Genomic DNA, 8,442 nt, shown 5'->3' on the forward strand with positions numbered 1-8,442 from the left:
TCTTGGTCCTAGGAGCCATCCAGCGGCAGAATGTTCGGCACTCCCGAGAAAGGAATCGCACTACCTGTGTCTGAATGAAGGCAGATGTAGACTGTGGGAAGAATTCCTAGTCTCTTTCCATCATGGCTACCTGGCCTGTCTTTTGGAGCAGTCTCCAACTTTCCCTTCCCCCATGGGGAGCAGTGTGGCTGACCACTCTTCTCTTGGTTACCCATCTTTTGTCTCCTCATTTGTCAGGTCTTTTACCATGAGCTTTGAGGAATTCTGACCTTTCTCTCTCTCTCTCTCTCTCTCTCTCTCTCTCTCTCTCTCTCTCTCTCTCTCTCTCTCTCTCTTTCTTTCTTTCTTTCTTTCGAATACAATCTGACTTTTGTTTTATCCTCATTTTCCTCCTTTACTGATTTACACAAAAGTCATTTCTAATTGACTGCCTCTTCATTTAAAAAAAAAATCCAAATAAGGTATGTTCTTACAAAGTTATCACAAAAGGGTATACACGTTTTCACACACATGCACCACACTATAAAAGTACTCAAGTACTGACTGGTTTAAAACTTTGCACCAAAGTTCACTTGGATTTTCAGTTTGCGTTTTCTGAGGTAGCAACAGGGTATTCAAATTGAGTGTTTTGACCATATGAAAACCCTACAATTTCTCTGGGGAACGATCTCTAGACACTAAGATGGAGGCAGGAAATTGGTCACACTGAGGCACACAGAACACCAAACACTCCAGGACTAACCTCAGGCCTCATTCCTCTTCAGAACAGTTGCACAGTGCTTTCCTACCTTGTTCTCATCACAGGGTGTCACCACCTCTTGGGTGACTGAAATGCTAGGTAAGAGCAGTGAGGTACAGAAGGGCCTGGGTTTTGGAAAGGGAACGGTGTGGAGTGTTTTGTTGTTATCTGTTTTATTTGTCTTTGGTGTCTGAAATGTGTTTTGTGTCTTGTGTATCTAAGTAGTTGACTATGTATTTCTCATTCTGATTGGTAAAACTCCCCTAGAAGTTACTTATATTTAACATCACCTTATGTCTGGACAGAAGTTTTAAAAAGATGACCAAGGAAAAGGCAAACAAATGTCTTGTTTCTAGTGACTTTTTAACACATACTATGTAAATACAATGTGTGTGAGTGTGCCTGTGTGTATGTTTCTTGCTTTAGCAAATGTGAACATTTCCATATTACTAAATACAGTTTTATTGTCATGCCAACACACAATTGTTGAACTACTGTTGTCAATATTCACTCCCCTGGAAAACTGTATCAAGAGCCATTATTTAATTTGCCTGTAAATAGTTGCTCCATCTGTTTGGGAATTATTTTAAAAATTCAGTGTTCCCATTTGAGTCAAAAATTATCTCTATACTTTTGAGGTAAGCAGGCTTTGATTCAGGAGGAAGGAACACAGGATGCTGTTCATGGGTAAAACCTGAAGATCACTCTGAAGGAGCGTGAGCTCACGGAGATGCTCTGAGAGGGTCTGCACCAAGAAGCCTAGGAGGCTTCATACAGCTTCTTGACTGCATGCAGGCCACCTTCAACACTCCTCAACCAAGACTGCTGAAACCTGCAGCACCTCTAGGTCTCTCTCAGCTTCCACTGCATACTAGACTCTGCCTGTGTTAATCTGTGGATTCTAATGAAGATGATCTAGCCCCAAGTACACTGCTTTGCAATTTATTTTTACAGAGTGAGGCTCCTTAAGAAAAGTTTATGGTAGATCAACTCGTTTCTTTTGAATTTCTCTACTTATGCTTATTTCATATTTCCTTTGTTTTGCTTTCCTCTCGCCTCTCCCCCTTCCCTTCCTCTCCTCTCTCCTCCCTTCCCCTCTTCTCCTTTTCTCTCCTCCTTGACCTCATCTCCCTCTTCTCTCTTTTCTTTCTTAATCACCTAGGTGGTTTTTTTTTTAACTTCTGGGGATTATATTACTATATCACTCCCCTTTCCTTTTCCTCCTTCAAAACCCTTCCATATACCCCTCCTTGTACTCTTTCAAATATATGAATTTATTTCAAAATTATTAATATATTCCTAAATATAACTGGCTCCTTCTGTATAATGTTGACTGTACGTACATTTTCAGAGTTGACCATTTCATGGAGAAGACGATTTCTCTTGCTCTCTCAGTAGCCCTTAGGTGTGTTTAATTCTTTGTGTGGGGTTAAGGACTCATGAGTGCCCCCCCCCCATGTACTTTAGCACAAGTATTGTTATTGTCATTGTTCAGCTACTGTTCAGGCAGTCCCTTTACTGAGACATTACGGGTGTGATTTCTGACATTTCTGATAGACACAATACAATCCCCTTTCCTTCAGTTTTCCCTGGGCCTTAGGTATGGGACCTGTTTTATAGATATCTCCATTGGAACTAGGCTCCATAATTCTGTTTTCTGATTGGTTTTGTCTTCTGTATTGATCTCTGTGGTGAAAAGTGGTTTCCTTGTTGAGGAGGAGTGAGGACTGAATTTTAAGTGAGCCCAAGGACAAGGACTTAGAAAGTAGTTTGGGACTATGCTGGCTTAGTAAAGTGGTGCTTGTAGATTCTACTGTAAGCTCCATAACTTTACTATCTCTAGGTAGTTGACTAGACTTTCAGTACCTAGCATGGGTTCCTTCTGGTCGAGTGGGTCTTAAGTCCAATTAGAAAGCTTCGGGTTACCATCTATATATATGTGCACCACTGTACCCCTAAAGTTACATTGCCATGCTGATCCTTGATGTGGTTCAAGGTATCTTAATTGGGTAGGGCTATTGATCACTTCCCTCCTTTGAAGCTTGCATAGTGCCTTCTGGTACCATCCACAGTAGTCCTTAAAGAGGAGGCATTTAGGTTAGTTCCAACGCCATGAGACTTTTGGCCCTGTGTCTGAAGTACATGGTGTCTTCAGCAATAGAGACTTACCTTCTTCCTCTGGGGTATGACCAAGGGCAATCGCAATAGTCCATAGTGGGTTTTTTTGGAGGGAGTCTCTTGAACAACCCTGATTCTATGTGGTGGTTTTAATATGCTTGGCCCATTATAAGTGGCACTATTAGGAGGTATGGCCTTGCTGGAAAAGGTGTGGCCTTGTGGGAGGAGGTGTGTTGCTCCATAGGCAGGCTTTCAGGTCTCCTAGTTCTCAAGCTCTGCCCAATGCAGAAGAGAGCCTTCATACGGCTGCCTGCAGAAGACAGTCTTCTCCTGGCTGCCTTCAGATCAAAGATGCAGAACTCTTGGCTTCTCCAGCACCATGTCTACCTCAATGCTACCGTGCTTCCTGCCATGATCATAATGGACTAGACCTCTGAAACTGTAAGTCAGCCCCAATGAAAATTTACCTTTGTAAGAGTTGCCATGAAACCCTAACTAAGATATCTGACCAATAACTCAAAAGAGGTCTTCTCATGCCTGTTGTTGGGGTTTTTGTTAGATGGTCTTTGGATCTTGTCAGCCCAGATGAGAAATTTTCATTACACATACACACAAACACATACACACACACACACACACACACACACACACACACACACACACACACTTAGATGTACATGTGTTTCATAGTTTTCAACAAATAATAAATTGTGTTATGTTAATTCTTGTTATGTTTTGACATCTTTATTGCATTATTGTATTTATCCCCCTTCCTAATTAAAGCCTCTCATGTTTTCATTTCCCCAGTCTGATCATTATGCCTTGCTATTCCCCTCATTATTGCTCCCCCATGATCCCACCCCAGCATGGTCTTTCTTTTACTTTTCTGATCTCTTTAGTTACTTCAGGATATGTTCTCACATCTGAAGATCTGGAGTTAGGAGATGTCAGTGAGAACACTTGATGTTTGCCTTTTTGGCTCTTGTTTACCACACTCAATATGATTTTTTTTCCTAGTTCATTTTATTTTTTTTTCTGAAAACTTCATGATTTTATTTTTCTTTATAGCTGAAGAGAATCTCATAGTGTCATAAGTATCTGGTTTCCATTATCTATTTGCCTGTTGAAGAACATTTAAGTTGTTTTGGTTTCTTAGCTATTGTGAATAGCAAAGTAATGAACACGGCTGAACAGGCTTTTGTGGAGTGGGGTATTGAGTCCTTGAGGCATGTGCTAGGGAGTGGAATACCTGGGTCATATGGTAGACCTATTTGTTTATTTATTTATTTATTTATTTGACTCCTCTGCACTGATTTCTAGAACGACTGGACCATTTTGCAATCCCACCAATGATGAATGAATATTTCCCTTTCTCCATGCTCCGTCAGCACTTGTTATCAGCTGTTCTGTTGATCTTTGCCATTCTCTCCAGGGTAAGAGGAAATCTTAATAAGATGAATTCAGGGAAGATCTCAAAAGTTTGTGTAGTCTCTACTCAGCTTCCTGGCTCTGGAGTGGCCCGGAGAGGTTAACTGTGTCTCAGATTGCAGAAACCTGACAGAATGAGAGAGGTGGAGTGTGGGATTGAGACTGGTTGATTTGCTTTCCAAAGGCATGCTTACAGCTTATCATCACTGAGAATTAGCTACCTTGAGGACAGCTTCTTCCTATTCAGCAGTATGGTGACACATACTGGTTATCTCACCTACTCAGAAGGCTGAGGCTGGAGAGTTATAAATTTGAGGACTACAAGAGATAAACAGCAACTCATCTTCATCTATCAGGACATGGTCTATGGATTCTCTTGAATGGTCCTAATCACTACCAATTACAGATGCGTTTTCTGCACTTATCCTGTAATGTACATATTTCCTTGAAATTTCTTGAATAAACTGGACACTCACTTTTGAATTCAACATCACTCAAGTTGTCAGTCCTGTGACAAATACAGTCAGATTCTTTGCCAGAACATATTCTTAAAGCTCTCCAATTCAGTTTCCACCAGAATCAATCACTGTTCCACTTTGAAATTTCATGATGCCAGCTTTTACTGTTGGCCTTTCTCGTAGCCCTATAACTTAGGAGCATCCATGAAGTTCTGCTTGCAGAACACTAAGGCTTCTCTAGTTCTCAGTTCCAAACTTTGACAGATTCTTCTCACAACATTTTCAAAAGATTCTGAATTACAAAGAGAGACTCATCAATACTGGCTCCACCCTGGTACCAAGTTTTTGTGTAAGTTTGTTTTCTCACTGGAGTTATAAACAGCTGACAAGAAATGGAAGTTTTTCTCAGTGTATGGTTTGTTAGAATATTGTCATTTGTGGAAAGAAAGGCCTGGTTGCAGGTGGCACTGTGGCATCAGGAGTGGCAGCTGTTCGCTTATATCTAGAAGGGATGGGAAGCAGTGTAGATGTAACAGGTGGTAAAATGTACACCAGCAACTTATCCCAAGGAATTTCCTTTCTTATGTCAGCCCTCCCTGTTGTTCTTCCAGTTGACCTTGGCCTAGTTTCCAAAATCAACATGGAGACACATAACCATCTATTCCAGAAGATGACACCTTCTGATACACATACAGACATGCAGGCAAAACACTCACATATAGACCAAAATAAAAATCTAGAAAGAAATTTTCTCTTCTAAAAAATGATTCAACAGTCTTGTAAGAGAATGCCACCAACCAACTGGGGACCAAGCATGCAAACATGGAAGGAAAGCTATAGTAGACATTTCACATTTAAGCCATGACAGAATTTAGTAAGAGTTACCTAAGCAATCTGTCAGGGTAGTACTTCCTTAACACAAGGTAGTTACTAGAAGGTTTAAAGAAATGATTGGATTCTAAAATAGATTTTGAAGAAAATTAGGAGACAGCAAGGTATTTGAACCTAAAACACTAGAATGCTTATGTCTGAGAGGTGGAGGCTGGAGATGGTGGAGATGATGAGAGTGGAGGTGGAGATAAAGTAAGAAATCACTCAGATGAGGTTCCAATCTCAGAGGAGACAAGAACACACACACACACACACGCACGCACGCACACACAAACACACACACACACACACAGAAAGAGACAGAGAGAGACAGAGACAGAGAAAGACAAAGAGAGAGGGGGAGAGAGGGGGAGAGGGAGGGAGGGAGGAAGGGAGGGGAGGGAGGGAGAGAGAGGAGAGAGAGAGAGAGAGAGAGAGAGAGAGAGAGAGAGAGAGAGAGAGAGAGAGAGAGAGAGAATACTCTGGAAGGAGAGTAGAGAGTAAGAAGGGGTTACCCCAGTGATTAACCCTCAAGGAAAGACCCAGGGAATGGGTGCCTAAGGAGCCATGAAGACTTCTGCTGTATACAGTAACAGAAGTGTTGTCATGGAAACCAGGTGGCAGGAATTAAGATGTGTGCTCTGGAGCCAGCAAAGCAGACCTCTGACTTTGAGAAGCTTAATAAAGGAAGGAAGGAAAAGGATAGTATCCCCAATTACTGGGGATAATTATGGCACACTTTTAATGCAATTTTTATAATATCAGTTCTGTGATTTTTGTGTGTGTGTGTTATAGCTCTAGTGAAGAGAACTGGATTCGCCTCTCTATGTAGTCATTGTGCTTCAGTTGCTGATCTCCTTCATGAAAACATGATCATGAGAACAGGATTGCCGAGTTTCCTGCCTTTACAAGCTCCACGTTGAAAACTGGTCTTAGCACAAACTGTGGCGTGTATATGTGTGGCACAAAAGGATGAATGGATGTGTTTTTGGAAAGTAATTTCCTTACCCAGCTTCTCATAAATTACACATCTTCAACTCTATCGGTCTGCATGCATTTTTCTTCTTTACTTCCGTTATTTCAAAAATGTGATTGTCAATTATTTCCTTTAGAAACCTTTTTCTAATTTTCTTAACCTTTGCACGTCTGTGTATGTGAGTGTATGTGTGCATGTGAATATGAGTGTGTGCATCCAGGAACATGCTTGTGAAGTCCAGGTGACCTGGCTTTATCATATTTTATCTTAATCCCTTGAGGCAGGATCTCTCAATAAACTTGAAGCTCACTGTGTTTTTACCTGTGAGGCTGGCCAGCAAGTCCCAGCGGGATTCCAGGGGTGTGCAGCCACACCTGGCTTTTACATGGGCACAGGGATTTGGATGCAGTACCTCCTGTCTAGGTAGCATGCACTCTTACTCCTCTTTGCCATGACCCTAGGTCCATATTTTCTAGTCCCTACTGAATCTAATGTCAGCAAACCAATTATTTCGCCATGAAGTTTGAGAGGGCAAAGCACCCTTCCCACTGGCTTCCTCGGCCTCTTCAGAACCTGAGAATTCCTGTTGGTGGAGGATCACCTTTAAGAGGCTGAGACACGCTGCAGGGCTGCCACTGCCCTGATGTCTGTATAGATCACGGTGTTCTCTGTTTCCACTCACAGGTGCACTGCTGGAAATGTGGGTCAGGAACTTCTTACATAAATTATTACCGCCTTCCTCCGGCTCTGAGCCTAGGAGATGTACCTTTGTCTCTGGAACAAAAACAAGAATGAAGTTATGATCTCAGTCCTCTTCTACTTATTCTGTAGGCCCACTTTCTGCACCGTGGAGTCCTCGACAGTTCTGCTCTTATGAACTGGAGAACACTTCCTGTACAGACAACATGTCCCAGGGGCTGTTAGGACCCCTGCATTCCTTGTCTTTAATACATGGTTTCAGTGCTCACCTAAGTTGATGTGAACAGGGTCAGTGACTGATAGAATAAAAACAACCACAGAAATGAAGAGAGAAAAACAAAACCCAGCCATATCTAAAGAGGGTTTTTCTGACATACCTGAAAAAGCCATTGTTTGGAGGTTATTCGAAGTGGACACAGACTAACTAGACAGCGCCATCTCTGGCTTCTCAACAGACTTCTTGCAGGGACTTAGGTTCTGCTTTCCAGAGTTGGATATTGAATTTATATGAGGTGATCTCTCCTCTCTTGCATGTGGAATGGCATTACCAATGGATCCCTTTTGTAAACTGAGAAAATATTCACCAAACTGGTTCCTATGGGTACCCTGGATCCCCTGAGCTGATTTAGAAAGACTTTGAGTTTGCTACTTGTGCTGAAATTCAAGAGGGGAGACTCTGAAAAGATAGAATAGGAATCTTAGAAAAACTGCTGAGACTCAAACCCCAGCACTGAAGGGTCAAGAAAAGCATTGTCAGGAGTTAGTGTCAGACAATGGTGAGAACTCAGGAGCTCTGGTGTCCTGGAACTGGTTCAGAGGAAAGCTCACCAGTACAGAGTGGCAGCCTTGGACAGAAGGAAAGACATGGGGATTCTTTGGGCATCTAGTGTGCCCACTTGATTGAGTTTTTCCTGAAGACATGAAGAGCTCTTGAAATCACATCACAGCAACCTACTAAGCTGATGCTGCTGTCCTGTACCCTGTGCATAGATAAAGTCAGGGTGGCCAAGTGAAGAAGGAGTGCAGACCTTGAAGTGAGACCGGCAGCCTAAAATCACTAGCTCCACCTCAGGCATTTCCCTGACTCCAGATACTCAGCTAGTTACTCACTTCTGCTACTGGGACAAATATGTGAGGTGGCTGGGATCTAAGGA

This window comes from Mus caroli, unplaced genomic scaffold (assembly GCF_978045245.1).
Source record: "Mus caroli unplaced genomic scaffold, Mus_caroli_1 scaffold_2, whole genome shotgun sequence".
Classification (NCBI taxonomy): Eukaryota; Metazoa; Chordata; class Mammalia; order Rodentia; family Muridae; genus Mus; species Mus caroli.